Source organism: Pinus tabuliformis, chromosome 3_2 (assembly GCF_031772625.1).
Source record: "Pinus tabuliformis cultivar Carrire ecotype Pingquan chromosome 3_2, CPIR1, whole genome shotgun sequence".
Classification (NCBI taxonomy): domain Eukaryota; kingdom Viridiplantae; phylum Streptophyta; class Pinopsida; order Pinales; family Pinaceae; genus Pinus; species Pinus tabuliformis.
Genome location: NC_142302.1, coordinates 852,835,802 through 852,853,554, shown reverse-complemented (window position 1 = coordinate 852,853,554; position 17,753 = coordinate 852,835,802).

The following is a 17,753-nucleotide window of genomic DNA, read 5'->3' as shown; positions in this document are numbered from 1 at the left end:
CTTGATTTTGGCTTTGGTAGGTTGCTTAGTTTCTTTCTGTTTATTGTCATCAGGGACATCTATTCTCCTACTTCTTAGATTGTATTGTTTGTGAACTTCATAGATGGCAGTGTCATATCCTTCCCTAAAATCAAATGATTCACCTGATTGGATTTGAAACTGATTAAGAGTGTGAGCCTCTTGGTCTTCTTGGGTTAAGAAAATTTGTTGTTCACTACTGAGCCCCATTAAATTAATTTGGGTGTCTTTTGTTGGTTCACTAGAAGTTGAAGCTTCAGCATAGTTTTCTTGAAATGGAGGTCTAATGTTTTGGTCAGGGCCAGCCTTTCCAGTATTAGGATTCTGATTTTTCTGAAATTTGGGTTTCTTCCCATGTTGTTCGGTTGACCATCCCAAGGGGACTTTCTCTCAATTGTTTCTACTCTATCACCAAGTCTGTCCATTCCTTTAATGATAGCATCTAATTTCTGCTCAAATGCAGAAGGTTCTTCTTTAATGGGTATCCTCCTTTCAGCCCTAGCTCGAGCTTGTTTAGAAATCAGGTTGGCCTCAACACTGACAGCTATACTCTGCATGTCTTCTAGGCTTCGAGGAGCTCTTTCCCTAAGCTGGTATGCCATGTTAGAGTCAAATGCATCAGGAAATTTGATCAAGGCCAAGTCTGGTGGAGGCCTGAGATTCTGAGGAATAGCATTGTATACATGGTTAAATCTGGTGCAATAATCTTGAACAGTTTCTTGTGGACCTCGTTTCAAGTTTTCATATTCTGATAAAATGTGGAGGGGATCTTTTTTATTTTCCCATCTGTTTAAGAAGGTCTAATAAAGAGCTTCAGGATCATTGATAGTGTTTGCAGGGAGTGCTCTAAACCAGGTTCTAACATCTCCAGTTAAGCTTTGGACAAAGACTTTCATTCTTACATCATCATCATCAATCTCATAGTTTTCAAAATAATCCATCATTTTCTTGGTGTGTTGTTGAGCTGTGTAAGTGCCAGCACTATCAAAATAGGTGATTTTTCTTTAATAATCTTGAGGCATAGCCCCTGGATTTGCAGGTAATTGCAGGGGAGCATATCGGTTTGCCATATTTGCAAAGATAAGTGTAACAGCAGGAAGAACAGGGATACCAGTTGAAATATGTGTTGTGGATGGGGGAGTGGAAAAAATGGTTTGAAGTGTTGATGGTGAACTAGGAGAAGCAATAGTAATTGCAGAAAGGAATGGTGCTTTTCCCAGAGTAAGCTCAGATTGGATAAGGTTCTGCTAGCTTTTAAGGTGCTTAGGAATCATATTAGGATTTTGAAACACAGGTGGGGGATTTGGATCTGGATTTGATCTAGTGTAACGGATCTTCTTCTTTGGAGCCAGCTTCTGAATATATTTTTGTTTTTTCTTGAAATATTTGAAGGATACAACTTTAACAGTGTCTTGTAGGAAGTGTTTAAATATGGGAGTTTTGAATTTTCCTAAAGATCTATTGAAATAGGGAACTGATCAAGTATTTGAGATAGTTGTTCAAAGCCTAAAACTAGACTGGAGATAGACTAAAGCAGCTTTTATTTACTCCTGCAATTGCATAGCAAAAGCAGTTTCAAAGGCTACCTGGCCAACTTCAGGCTCCATCTGTAGCTTCATAAAAAATAAACAGCAGTAACAAACAATTATTCAGATCCCCAGTGGAGTCACCAATGATGTTATCACTCAGGTTGTTCCCAAAAGTTGTAAGAAAGGGAATACGGCCGAGGTAACCAGAGACCAATCTTTCAGACACAGATTCTAGCCAATCTGTATCCAGAGAGGGCTCTCTCTTTATACTTTAGCATTATTTTGAGGTATATTATGCTAGTTATGAAGTACAAGGGTTTTGTTTTGAGTTTTGGTTGGAGGAATGGAGTTTCAATAGAACAGTGAGGTAAAGCTGAAGCATTTCAGTCCATTGGGCATGATGAAGTCAAAGAAGGATGGCTCCCTAGGTTAGGTTTCTTACCAAAGGATTTATTACAGAGCAAGGTACTCAAAAATGGAACAATTTCTAGGCTGAAATATGACGGAATGGAGTCAATGGGTGAAGGGAAATTAAGAATCCTTCATCATGTTGACAGAGGGAAAATGGATGATTACTGCTAAAGAGCAATTAAGAATTCATTAGCTAATATTCAGGATGAAAGAACCAGGGGAAACACGAGCAATTAAGAATTCACTGTTTATGCTAATTCTGAAGAAAACATTAATAACAACAGAGATTGAACACAAAGTGCAAACAAGCAAATTCTGAATTATTCTTTTTCTCTATTATTTGGATCATGAAACATATATGATATAGTAAACACAAAAACTTTAAGACACAAGTTAGAATGGACTTATTGATCCATAAAACGATTCAAGCATTCTGCAACATGGTCCTTAGCATCAATTCTTCATCCAGTAAGCTTAACAAAAATGGTTCCAACAGCCTTTATTCCAAAAATCCAAAATTACAGCAAAGTCTGAGAGTGCATCCCAATCAACCAACCCCAAATACTTCGTCTGAGGGGGTATTTATGCAAAATTGTCAAGATATTATGCAAAATATCTGATAGAAATAAATATTTGCTAACAATCAATGTTTCTTTTACATGGATAGAGACAGATAGTCTCGAAAACAGGGAGATAATAAATAGATGTAATAAATTCGTGCTGCGCTGGTTGATCTGAATTTATGAGAAGTACTGGAAGTAGATGATGCAAGTTAGTTTCCCAGCTGTCTTCCACAAATCCTCTGCGCTGATTTTCTTCTTTGGCTGGACTTTCTTTAATGCTGATGTGATACGCTTTGATTTGCAGGACCATGATTTATTTCTGTTCTGCGCATTATAACAGATGGTGCACAATTTTGATTTGATCAAAGATAAATTTACAGGATCTCTAGCATGCTCTGCCACCACTCTGGTCTTGGTATTTTATGTCTCTGCAACTTCCTTAAACTCTCATTAGTCTCTGTGTACCTGTAGAAGTTAGGCTGGATGGTGAACAGATGCTTCACCTCATGCTCTATGTAAAATAGATTTTCCAGATTGTCATAAAGGGATTGGCCAGATGGAAGTGCTTTTTCTCCTGAAGTACTTGAAGATGCATTAGCTTGACTGACAGCATATGTATTTAATTTATGTACATAGTCCTTGTGCTTCATCAAATGATCATTATCTCCCAAAGGACTTGGCAAACCTCTTTGATGCAGGACTGTAAATTTTTCTGTGAAAGAATCAATTTCCCCTTGCATGTCCTGGCATCTTCTATCCAAGTTTTGCATTAGAGTTCTCATGGTTAGAACTCTCTTGATGTCCAGAATGGTACCTGTTCTGTCTCTGATATCCAGTGCTTCCAGTTCTTCACTGGTCTTGTTATTCAAAAAATGTATTAGCCTATTGGCTTGCTCAGGAATCTAACCCAATAAGGCTCTTGTTTTCTGAAATTTCTAATTAGGCTACTCCTATCATATCAATCTGTTCATGAATGGTCTGAATATACCTCCATACATCACTAAGGGATTGATTGATGTTAGTCCACAAAATTCCTCTGATTTCTGCCAGAGGCTTATGCAGAGAGAGATCCTTTTCTAAGGCTCTTACCTTATTCTCCAATGCTTTGACTTCCCTTCTTTTTCTGCCACATTCATCTTGGATTTATCATAGCTTTGCTACCCCTTTGCCAATTTTTCTTTGACTTGCTTCAATTCAGATACTTGGAGTTTCAACTCCTCCATGGCTTTTATTAATTGCTCTATGGTCATAGTAGTATTGTTGCTTGGTGTTGTTGTTGTTTTTGAGGTACCTGTGATGATTTCTGTTGTTGATGCCAGGACAGAAGGAGGGGCTGCTGTTATAACTGTGGGAGGGGCAGTTGTGACTATGGGAGCTACTTCAGGTAGCTGGGAGGTCGACTCTCCCTGCTTCTCTTGTAGTGCTTTCTCCAAGGCCTACTCTGTCTCACCCAATCTCTCGTTCAACCTAATGAGCAGGTCCATCATGTCCTCTTCAGACTTCTGCTGTACAACATCTTCTGTTTGTGGATGCATAGAAGGAGGCATTTTGAGCTGTTTTCTGAGGGCAGCAATTTCCTCTTCCTTTTTCCTTATTAGTGCTTTTATGCCTTTAGTATCTTTGCGATCATGTCCCAGCTCATTGATAATATCTTCCAAGGACTTAATCCTGTTGTCATTTGCTAGAGAATAAGCTTTCTCTAAGTCTAACTGAGCAGAGGTGTTCTCCAATGAGTTTTGCAATTTATGAGCCAACATTGCTTTGTCAGCTAGTGTAGAATACACCATCTCTCCAGTTTGTTTGTGCAGCTCGATCTGGTCTATTGGATGAATGTCTTTGGCGAAGACCTCCAGATTTGTTCTGATGTAGTCAGCTGCTGATTGTGGTTGCTGCACTTTGGGCTTGAAATAGCTCATGATCATTTTGCCCTCCTTAATGTCATAGGCAGACATCAATCTTTGCTATTTTGTTGGGGCCATTTTAAGATATTGGTTATAGATTTGCAGCCTCAATGGATCATTTCTAGCCTTTATCTCTGTGAATATTCTTTTGATATCAAAGGTCTACTTACTTGGTGGCCTTGTGGATGAAAATTCCACACTATGTTGCCTTTGTAGCTCTTGCCTGTATGAGTTGGCTGATGTGTCTATCACTGGGGACATCTGTGGGCTGGTTGCCCTCTCACCTCTTAGGCTTTCTATTATTTCTTCAATGATTTCCTCTTTAGATAGAGGATTCAGTCTTTGATTTTTTGTACCTGTCTATTCTGCAGGTCCACTTATGGGTGTGGCCTCTTCTCTGTCTATTTTCTTCCCTTTTTCCTCATTTAGAGGAGTCTGTAGTGCAGGAATCTCTGCTGGTTTGGTCTGTACTGGAGGAATTTGCTCCTACTGATCAGTCATTTCTTGCTGCTCTGTGCCTGCCACTTCCTTGCCCTTTCAAGAACCTAAAACTCGTGTGTTGCCCTCTTATATAGGTTTTTGTGAAGTCCCAGCAGAAGATGTACCCACTCCTATTTGCTAAGGCAGCTTGAAAGATAACTGTCCAAAAGAGTCCAGATCAAGGGTCTTTTCTAAATCTTTCATAGCTTGTTCCATATTTTCTTTCCGAGTAAGCTCTTCAACTAATGTACCCTCTATCCACTCATCTTGATTAGCATATTGTTCTACTTGAGGAATCCTATGATGTAGGTAAGTTGACAACTAGTTTTTTACTTTTCTGTCACTTATAAAGTTATTTGGGTCATATGGCACCCACCAGAAGCTTTTCTTCAATTTAAGGTCTTCCCCTAATATTTTATCATCATCTTCCCATGCTTTCCTTTTATTAATGATAAATGGACCTAATTGGTTTCTTATCCTTAGCTGAGCTTTTTTCTTCACATTACAAAAGTGAGTTAAATCTGCATTAATAAGTTGCCTGAAATACTCCAGTGCAAATAGTCTCATGGGCACATATTTGGGTAGCTTATAAGGGCACAACTCACAGCCATATATCCTGATTTCAGTGTGATCCTGGTAGAAGTACCAGTCACCTATCCTGTAGTTCTTGGAGAGCTGTAAAATCTTCCTTATGTCACCAGAGAGCCTAGGAGGAGGAGCTCCTATCAATAGAGTGGAGGCTGGATGTATAAACAGGTCAATGAATTCACAGTAGGTGTAAGGGGATTCACCAATTCTGTGGAAGACAGAGGTCCAAAAGATTACAGACCTCCTCTCTCCTTTGGCATCCAATTTCCTGATGGGAAATATAAAAATGTCTAGGTGATAATACAACAGCAGATGGTATATGAAAGTTGTGTATTTAAACACTCCTTCTCTTTCCAAATTCATAAATTGAGCATGGATTTTGTCAGCAATGAAAGAGGCATAGTCATACTTAATAGCAGGGGGTTGTCCTGGAGTAAAGGTGGATAGCAGAACCAGGACCATCTCAGCCACATATTCATTGGACCTAAATCCTAAGATCATTGATATCATGTCAAGAAGAATTATTCTAGTCTCATTGAACGAGACATATAAATAAGGAGGTGGGCCTTAGGGCTGGCATTCTGGTTTCATGAATAACTTAGCAATCCGGGTTATTTTTACACTAGACAGTTGGGAGCCTTGCTCAAGCAGAAATCCCATGGAAAGAGGAGCAAGAAGCTGAACTTGATGAAAGTGTAGCATCTCATTGATAGATTCAGCAGTTATGTAAAAGAGAACAGTGTGTGATGGAGTCATAAATGCTTTACTGACAAGGTCATAATTGGCACAGCAGTGGCGAATAATATCTGGGAATATATTGACTGAGGGAAGATAATACCTGGGGTGATTGGATTCCCATATTCCATAGATATCAGAGTTGTTCAAACAACTGTTTCTGATTAGGCAAGAAGTATGAAGATGATTTTGGCAACCAATTGGGTCTTTTATTTGGAAATCTCTGTCGGCCAAGGGTAAATGATGTTGGTCTGTATGAGGTGCATTAAGGGGCACTACGTTGAGGGCCGCAGGGGCTTCCATTGTTCAATTCTTTATGTTTTTAAACTGGTGGTTGAATTTCTGTCGAAGAAAGGACAAAAGAGCGGTTCTAAATGGGCTGGTATGGCAATTATGGACTGCTTGAGTTTAAAATTTGGCTCTTAAAGGTATAATTTGCAGAGGAAACAGAAAATATAGGTTCGGGAGGTGGAACAGGGTAAATACCTGTATTATGGAGGTGAACCAGTGTAATTGGCAGGTTGACTGACGAGTTGCGGAGCAGGAGGCTGGTTTTTGCTTGGCCGGGTGGTAGACTGGAGCTTCTATAGTTTCCTAGATGCAATTTTCATGCAACAGTCTCATGAAAACAACGAGTAAAATGGGCGAAAATGACAGTTTTTATGGGTTTTTTAACAAAAATTGGCTTCGCGGGGCTTTTTGGCGCTTTTCGGTCGGATGACGTCATCGGGACATGATGTTTTGTCATGACGCGGGGTACGGGTGCTGACGTGGAGGTGATGTGGCGATCATGTCAGCGGAAGAGGTCAGCGGGAGGGCGATAAGCGGTTTTTACCTGCAACGCTTATGCACTTATGTGGTTTCAAGTGGAGGGGCCACGAGCATGGCGGGAGGGCACCGCGTGTCCCAGGTACGGCAGTAATATCTTCGGTTCCCCGGGCGGTAAACATTTGCGGGGAAAGGCCTCGCGATATGATCGTGGGCTATCCGATCAACGGGCCTGGATCCAAAGGCTGGCGGAGGTCTGAGGTGGCTAAGGGTTATAGTGTGGGGCCCATGTACATGAACAATGATTTTAAATATATCGGGGCGGGCTTGATTGGTTGTCGGGGTATTTAACAGTTAATTAACCTGATGTCAATTAACCTTTGAACATTTGTGTGTGAGGAGGGTTATTATATGGTTCCTGATGAACCTATAATCCCCGTTTAAACAAAAATATGGCTGTAACCAACTGGGGGCGGGATTATTACACATTGAGGGTTTTATTATAAAGATATATTAATACGGGGGAAGGGGAATTTGTAAGGGATTTATATAATAGTGTTAGCAGTTAATATGGGTTTGTGAAGGGTAGGCGCCAAGTTATGAAGTTCAACAACTTAGGCTTAAGAGAAAACAGAGGTTTTACACAAGAAATGTGGCTTCTTTGCTTAAAGCAAGATTGTTGTTTTACTCAAGCTTTTTCATGAAATGGGGTAATTTAGGAGTATTGAGCAGATCTCAATATCCTTGAGGGGAGGTTAGTAAGTGATTTTGGGAGAAGTGTGAAGGGAAATTAGACATGCCTCACTTGATTTGTAACCAAACAATTTCCATTGTACTTATGATATCAATAAGATGAACATCTTTGAGAAACAAAATTAATCATAAGCCTGCTTCTGCAACACCAAAACTACCTACCCAGCCTATTATATCTAACATTTTTCTTCTTCTTCCATGGGTGCACTTGGACTAGCAAACCCTTACAAATTTTCTTTTCTCTTCATGGGAATCCTATCTAAGTCTGCCCTTATTTCTTCCAAGGGCTCAGATTTAACTGTTGAGCTCCTTTGCTTCTCTAGCTATCTACTTATCTGCCAAGGTTGAACTGTTCGGACAGATTTTATTCTCTATCTCTAAAACAAGAAATTCAAACATGAGCTGGCCAAGATTAAGATGTTTGGCCATTTATCAACTGTGGCAAGAGTCAACCAACTGCACATAATGAGATTCTTTTGCAAAAGTAGAATAGTAGTGGCATTTTGGACTAGTACACTTTCCTGGTCCTTTTCTTTGGGGTTCATTTCTTTCTTTTTTGACCATTTCATTCTTTTTGCGCTTTGATCTTTCTTTTAGGGCATACCCTCTTTTCATTTTTTAATTTTTTTATCTTTTCAAAATATGGAAACCTTTGCGACAGGGAAAGGATGAACATATTTGGGATTTTAACTAGTCAATCATGAAATATGACACCTATTGGTATAGCAATATAACACTTACAACATGCTTATTGGCATGGATTGGTTGCACATTCATAGGACTAAGGTAGATTGATATGATAAGGTTGTTAAGTTCCTTATTTGCAATGGAGAGAGGAGAATCTTACAGGGAAATAACAAGACTACATAAGTTTTGTAGTGCCTACAACCATGCTCCAAAATTTTTCCTTAACTTCATTTTGGAGCCTCCCTTCCAACCTTCACAACAGCTTTCCTTGCTTCATCAAGTTCACAAGTTTCAGTGTTTTGCTTGTAATAAGGCATCTTTTCGATCACATCTCGATGCATTCCCCTCATAGGCTGATCACCCTGACTTGGTCCAGCTACAAGCTGAGCAGCTCCCCCAAGAAATTGCGCAATTCTGGAGGGAAACTAGCCTTCCCTCCAGAAGTTGCGCAATCCTGACTGGCAGCTTGCTGGGATCCATAATTGCACAATTATGGCAATCAACACTCACAATGAAAATTACGCAATTTTCCCCAGCAGGCCTGCTCAGCCCAGAATTTGTGCAAATCTGGGCAACAGTCAAATTCTGTACCCAGAATTTGCACAAATCTGGGCAGCAATCAGATTCTCTACCTAGAAATTGCACAAATCTCCTGGGTAGCTAGCCCAGCTCCCAGCTAGAAATGCACATTTTCTCCTAGCAATCGAGCAGTCTCTTGCATGTGAAACTAAGTTGACTGGTTCCCTCTAGGACTGAGCAAAATTAACTTGCATGCATGTGCTACTTCTCCCAAGGTAGCATGCAAAGGCATCCCTTGTTTCAAGGATCTATTTTTAGCAGTTGGAGGTTACATGCAAGAATCGTTTCAAAAACCTCCCACCAAGTGTCACTTTCCCTAGATTTGTGGCATACACGTCACAACCTCGATGTTATCAAAACTCATCAACCATATGCCACATAGCTCATTCCTCACATCAAACTTGCAGCTCTAACATCCCACATCACATCTAGGAGCTTCGGTACATTCAGCTCCGCTGTTTTGGGGTAAGCTCGCTTTCCATGACTTGTGTTGCATTTCTAGAGCTTTTTGTGTTTCCCTTTGTATGAATCTTGTCTGCTTGATTTCAGTGAGTGCTTACTGTCATTTTGATACATACTAGCTTGTACTAGCACCATTTCAGTTTTTTTCAACATCTCACTGATGTCGCATGCATGAACCTGTTTTTTAGGAATGGTCACCGATTTGACGACTCGCCTCACCCACATGCATGTTGTTCTGTCTTTTGAATCTATCATTCACCATTTGCATGCATGATCTTTCACTTATGGTTACACTTAGTATCACCATGCATTCACTTCCACATTTACTTTTAGTTTCCCGTAGGCGAGTCTAGGTAGCCTTGGCCCGGACTCTGCCTCACCAAGAACCTCACCAAAACAACATTACACGATGCTGAGAGGGAAGGCTCTGTCCTCCTCTCAGGAAATGTGCATTTCTACCCAGGCACTATCCTCTAGGACTATTTTGCACATTTCTGAGGGACAGTGACTGCTGGCCATGAAAATTACGCAATGGAGTCACCGATCTTGCAGCCATTGCCAGCTGAGATTGTACATTGCACAATTCCAGCAACCAGTAGCCGAACTAGAATGTGCATTGCGCAGTTCTAGCAGTCAATCAGTCTCCTAGTAGCCCAGATTGTGCCTTGTGCAGTCTTGGAAGTCAGTCTCCTGAACTCCTAGCCGAAACTGTGCAACCTTCATGATCAGTCACACTGGTATGTTGCAAGTTACTTCTCAAGTTCATTTTGGTTTTTAACTAACACATTTCTTTCCATGAGTGTTGCCATGTCTCCAAGTATTGCAGGTGTTCATCTGGCTCCTAGCAGTACAGGTACAATGGTTTCCAAGAGAGAAGAGTCGAAGACACCATTCATAGCACACCTAGAGATGCAATCGATCAAATGTCTATGAGCTTGCTTACTCATGAAGATATCAAGTTGTTTGTAGACAAGGACATCAAGATATGACAGCAGCAGCATCACAGTGAGCAACATCATGAATAGCAGCTGATTGCAGCATACCGAATGCAATGAATGCAGAAGGAAGGTTGTTGACAACGGAGAGGTAGAAAAAAGTTGCGAGCTCAAGCAAATCCACTAATGATGAAAGCAACTTTGGAGACTTAGGCTACGAGGTAATGGCACGACATGAAGATCGTGCAAAGACATAGAATGGAACAAAGAACAAGTTTCATGTGTTGAAGCAACAACTCGGGGAAGAACATGAAGTTGCACGGACAAAAGAATGAGTTGCAGCAAGAACATGAACAACAGTGGGCACAACATGCACTCACGGATGAAACTGCACCCGTACATGTTAAAAATCCATCCCAACATCTGACACGGAGTAGACATGGTGAGAAGTTTTGTTGATCGCATGCAGGGGATTTAGCAGCATGCATGTCATTGTGTGCACGCATGCGATCCAACCCATTCATCACACTCACCAAGGCGAAGACAAGAAGCAAGTCCAACTGTAGTTGAACATGTACTTCGGCAAGTTGATGCCCATGACCACCATCGCACACTTGAAGATCATCACGAACATTATGAATCAGTGTGTTTCCAGTTCAACCACACCCAAGAAGACCATGTGCATGTTAGAAGACGATTTGGATGAAGAAGCCGAACCAATGCACCAGTTGCAACAGAGGCAATAGTTCGCTTCAGCAAGATGTCACCATGGGGTGTGTGCACACCATCACGGATGACCAAGCTTGGCACCAGCTCACCACCTTCACCATCACAAGCATGTCAAAGAGTTGGTCTCACCTCAACTAACCGAGTTTCAGTGATGTCTTGAATGGATTACTCAAGCCATTTTGTCTCACATGAGCACATGTGCATTGTAATGTAACATCATGCCAAGTGGATGTTCAAGTGTCAATAGTTGGATGTAACAGCCATAGAGTAGATGAATAGTCATGAGGGTAGATGAACTGTCACAAAGGGGAATGTCAAGGGTCACCCCACCCTTTGCTATAAATAGAACATCATAACTCATTGTATAGGCTTTTGGTCATCCAAGTTTCCGATAAGACTCTCTTGGAGAGAGCTTGGACAGTATTGTAATGTGCCTTGGCTTCTCCACTGCACGAAGCTAGTACATCTATTTGGAGGAGCAGAAGGATGTGGCTGTAATGTTCCACTATTGGGGCTAGCGGGTGTACATGGATGTATTGTATGGTTGGAACTTACACTTCTTTATATCATAAGGGCCATCATGTTTCATGCATATGTTGTATGGTATTCTAGCTGTCTTGTTTACTCTAAATGGCATATGTATCTGCTTTCTTATGTAAGCATGTATGGACTATTCTGTATGAGCATGTATGAATCTTTCCGAAATGTGTTGATTGGTTTAACTATCACTTTGGATTTCCAACTAACTTGATTTATAGATTGTGATGCATCTTCTCTCATGTGTTCCCTTCCCATCCGAGTATTGTTACAGGTTGCTAAGGGGTGCACTCATCTCAACCCACCGGTGTTAGAACCTCTCATGCACCTTCCTTGACTCACTGCAGTAGTCACACCCTTGCTACTAACAGAGTTATCTTGCTTGCCTCTATGTGAAATCGCGGTCAAGGCATTACCATACGACCCACTGCTGGGACTCCCACACCAAATGGTCTGAGGTCTAAATGGGACATCTTACTGGGGAGATCCCCTGACATGTTGGCACGTTAAACACCGTCAACATTTTTGTGCTAGAAGCAGGGCCAAATGACAAGATAACTCTTCACATTTCAATCCCTACACATCTATCATGACTAATTACCAAGTTTCTCTTCTGGAGTGCATGTCCTATGGAAATGACTTCAATATCTCGAAAAATCTCTCGGATAACTTGTCTCATAAAACATTTGATGGTGGAGGCCATGTAGCCTTGGTTAGGCACATGGTCGGTGTTGTAGGCTCATGCGAAAGACATGGATTGTTTGAAGAATACATGAGCTGCACATTGTTCATTTACACGCTTCGAGGGCACCCAATGCACTGGTGTACCACGCTGCCTAAAAAATATATTCATTCTCTTGCTCGTTTGGTCGCAGATATAGACTGTGATTTCAATCACTTTAACTGGAAAGCACTTGACAAAGAAATTCTGAAATTACGAAAAGCACTTGATGAATCCGTTGATCAGTTTTACAAACGCTTTTGTAATCTTGCATACTGATTCCTTGAATATGAAATTGGTTGGGAATTTCTTTATGGAAGATTTGAGTATCTTCTTCACATATCTGAACCTCGCTCAGCATACTTCGGTGATGGAGCTGCACAATCAAAGGCAAGCACAGTCACTATCACAAGTGACTTTCTACCTTCACCTCATCAAACAACTCCACCACCGCGGAGAGATGTGGGAGATCATGCACATGCCTCTGTTGAACTATCACACTCTCCCACCCAACCTGCTCTTGAGATTTGTGCAAATTTGGCTTACAAGCTTGTTGGTTGTCATATGGACTCTTCCCCTCAACCTCCATCCTCATGTTCTGTTGATCCTCTGGATTGTACTATCTTGTGTTCTCCCACTCCAGACTCCTCACCTGTTGTGAACGAGGATCAAGTTGTCAACGGAGTTGGTGTTATGCAGCCAACCTGCACCATCATTCATGATCAATGTGTGTGGGAATCTAAAGAAGAGCCTGCGGTGAAGGATGACTCCCTTCCATCCATGCCTCATCCGCTTCATCCTGACATCCCTTGTGATTCTGCCACTACTAATTTCCCCTGTGAAAACCCATTTCCGAATGTTTCTACTTCCGATCATTCACAGGACACCTCGGATGTCAGTCTATCATTACAGTGCAGAGACGACACATCTTTCACAAAAAATCCATTCAATCTGTCATTTATATTTCTTAAAAACACATAGGGTGAACATATTTGCTTCTAATCTACCCCTCTGCCCAATTCATCAAATCACAAGGATGCCAACAAACATCCTGAATTTTCTGATCTTGGTTTTCGTGATCTATTCACTTCCTCATCCGATCACGATGTTGATTCAACCATTGTTACTCTATCCAAGACATTGGTCTACGATGATCTATCTATCAATGAGGTCGAAACCCCCCATGTTGTTGAGGCACTAAAGCCAGAGCTTATGGTTATGTCAGGCCCTCGCTGTTCTAAGGTTGGTTTCACTTCCGATTAGGAAATTGTTGAAACACTCAAGGCTCCTCATCACTCTCCGCTTTTCATTGAAGATCAACCAAACACCCAAATTTCACTTCCTCCACTCGAACTACACGATCCCATCTCTCATGCGTTGGAGGAATCTTACACAGAAAGCACACATGCACAATGCAAGTGGTCTACCTTTCTCATGTTTGCTTGCATGTCACAGTGAAGAGAATGCATACACTCAACATCTGCATGCAGTGTAGCACAACATCATGGCAACTCCATAGAATGCATGTCATGCACTTTCACTCATCCTTGTTTTGTGGTCGCTTGTAAGCTTGAAGTGTGTTTGTCTTCACTGTTACATCTTTCTTGTTTGTTGGTTCACACAGCTGTCTTGTTCGCAAACCATGCCTTCACCAACATGGTTCAACCAATGCACCGGTGGCTGCATTGGAAGTATCACTTCACATGAGATGACCCATGCACTGTTAGCTTAGGAGTAGGAGTAGTGTTTTCTTTTGAGTTGTTTGCTTGCATGCTTGTTTGCTTACTTGCTTTGTTTATTTGTTTGTCTGCTTTCTTGTTTTCTTACTTGCTTTTCTTTCATTGCTGCTTCTTCTCTTGCTTTGATTTGAGTTTTTGTTAGTTCGCTTGTTTCGTTTTGTAGGATAGTTTCGCATGAAACCATATATGACTCTTCAAAGAAGTTGGGTAAAGTACAAGAGGCCTTGTGCAACTATCACTACTTGGTAATCTATCATCCTGCCTCCGTATGAAGAACTTGTTACTTTCAATCCATGATATGTCGATGGAAAATACATACTGTTCAAAGTGAACCTTGGTTAAAACACAATGCTTGCACACTAACTGGTGTCACCTACTCTAGTCGTTTGTTTTTGGGTTAACCCTTGTCAGCTCAGTCAAGTAGAGTAAGGTGAGGGGGAAAACCTTAACAGGCACATCAAAGGTATAATAAACTACTTGTCTACAGGAACTACCTCTTTTTCTCTCAATAAGTCAAGATCCCTCTTTCGCCTCTGGAATGAATAAGTGTTATGCATAGTTACGAAGATGAAAAATAAAAAAAATGAAAAAGTAAAAAAAAGTTTGAAAAAAAATAAAATGAAAATGAATAAGGCAAAAAAAGAGAAAGGCTTCCTCCGCAGAGAGGTGATGCAAGTAACTTTGTTGGGGTACTGACCATGCTCGCTGGTAGCAGAGCCATGCTTGTGTTCCTATGTGACTCCGACAGGGTACTGTCCAAGCCTGCTGGCAGCGGAGCAACACCAGAGATGAAACTAAGACTCTGATGACTATATTGCTTGTGCACCAATAAACCCCTCAACCCCAATTGAGACAACTATGTTTCCTTGGCTTGGAATGTGTTTCAATCGACCAAGAGCTTGGCAAGTGCTACATCTTACAATTAAGCTAGTGTGGAAACCAAGAGGAGCTGAGAACTAAACAATACTTCTGGAGGTATTAGAATTTCGTTTCACGAACAAGGTCCATTCGGAGAGCTGGAGGTCTACCAAGGTGGTGCCAAGTTTTGTAGCAGCTACAACCACCCTCCAAAATTTTTCCTTAGCTTCATTTTGGAGCCTCCCTTCCAACCTTCACAAAGACTTGCCTTGCTTCGTCAAGTTCACAAGTTTCAGTGTTTTTCTTGCACTAAGGCAGCCTATCAATCACAGCTTGATGCATTCCCCTCACAAGATCATCACCCAGACTTGGTCCAACTACAGGCTAAGCAGCTCCCCCAAGAAATTGCGCAATTATGGAGGGTAACCAGCCTTCCCTCCAGAAATTGTGCAATCTTGACTAACAACCTGTTGGGCTCTAGAATTGTGCAATTCTGACAGTTATCACTCACAATGAAAATTGTGCAATTTTCCCCAGTAGGGTTGCTCAACCCAGAATTTACACAAATCTGGGCAGTATTCAGATGCTCTGCCCAACAATTGCATAAATCCCCTGCATAGCCAGCCCAGCTCCCAGCCAGAAATGTGCATTTCTCCCAGCAGTCGAGCACTCTCTTGCATGTGCAACTAAGTTGACCGGTTCCCTCCAAGAGGGAGCAAAACTGACTTGCATGCATGGGATGTTTCTCCCAAGGCAGCATGCAAAGGCATCCCTTGTTTCAGGGATATACTTTTACCAGTTGGAGGTTACATGCAAGAATTGTTTCAGAAACTTCCCACAAAGTGTTGCTTTCCCTAGATTTGTGGCATGCACGTCACAAACTCGATGTTGTTAAAAATCATCAACTGGATGCTGCAGAGCTCATTCCTCACATCGACCTCACAGCTCTGACATCCCACATCACATCTAGGAGTTTTCAGCACATTCAGCTCAGTTGTTTTCAGGTAAGTCCGTTTTCCATGACTTGTGTTTCATTTCTGGCACTTTTTGTGTTGCACTTCATATGAATGTTGTCTGCTTGATTTCGGTGAGCACTTGCTGCCATTTTGGTACATACTAGCTCGTACTAACACTGTTTTAGTTTTTGTCAACATCTCACTGTTGTCGCATGCATGAAACAATTTTTCACGAACGATCAACGATTCAGTGACTCACCTCACCCACATGCATGTTGTTATGTTTTATGAATATGTCATTCACCATTTGCATGCATGATCATTCACTTACGCTTACACTTAGTGTTGCCATACATTCACTTCCACATTTGCTTTCAGTTGCCCGTCGACGAGTCTGGGCAGCCTTGGCTTGGACTCTGCCTCACCATGATAGCATTGCGCGATCCTGAGAGGGAAGGCTCTATCTTCCTCTCAGGAAATGCACATTATTTCCCAGGCACTTTCCTCCAGGACTGTTTTGCACATTTCTGAGGGAAAGTGAATGCTGGCCCAGAAAATCGCGCAATGTAGTCACTGAGCCTGCAGCCATTGCCAGCTGAGATTGCACATTGTGCAATTCTAGTAGTCAGCAGCCATAATGGACTGTGCATTACGCAGTTCCAGCAGTAATTCAGTTTCCCAGCAGCCCAGACTGTGCCTTCCGTAGTCTTGGTAGTCAGTCTCCCAACCTCCCGGCCGAAATTGCGCAACCTTCATGATCAGTGACACAGGTATGTTGCAAGTCAATTCTGAAGTTCATTTTGGTTTTCCACTGACAGATTGCTTTCCATGAGTGTTTCGATGTCTCCAGGTATTGCAAGTGTTCATATGCCTCTCAACAACATAGGTAATGAGCACATGAGCATTGTAGATGAACTGTCACAAAGGGGAATGTCAAGGATCACCCCACCCTTTGCTATAAATAGAACCTCATAACTCATTGTATAGGCTTTTGGTCAGCCAAGATTTGGATAAGACTATCTTGGAGAGAGCTTGGACAGTATTGTAATGTGCCTTCACTTCTCCACTGCACAGAGCTAGTACATCTCTTTGGAGGAGCAGGTGGATGTGGCTGTAACATTCCACTGTTGGGGCTAGCAGGTGTACATGGATGTATTATATGACTGGAACTTACACTTCTTTATATAATAAGAGCCATCAAGTTTCATGCATATGTTGTATGGTATTGCAGCTATCTTTTTTACTCTAAATGGCATATGTATTTGTTTTATTACGCACACATGTAAGGACTGTTCTATATGAGTATGTATGAATCTCTATAAAATGTGTTGATTGGTTTAACCATCACTTTGGATTGCTAGCTGAATTGCTTTCTAGCTTGTGATGCATCTTTGCTCGTATGTTCCCTTCCCATCCGAGTACTATTACAAGTTTTTAAGGGGTGCACTCATCTCAACCCACTAGTGTTAGAACCTCTCATGCACCTTCCTTGACTCACTACAGCGGTCACACCCTTGCTACTAACAAAGTTATCTTGCTTGTCTCTGTGTGAAATCGCGATCAAGACATTACCATACGACCCACTACTGGGACTCCCACACCAAACAGTCTGAGGTCTAATTAAGATTTCTTACCGAGGAGATCCCCTGACATGTTGGTGGGTCTAGCACTGTCAACAATAAGTGAGAATGATTACATCTATGTAGGTCAAGCACAGTTGCATAAAAGGATGTGTATTGTTTACAGTTCATATTTCCAGTAACAAAGGGAAGGATGTTGTGGATATTAAAGTCTTGAAGAGGTA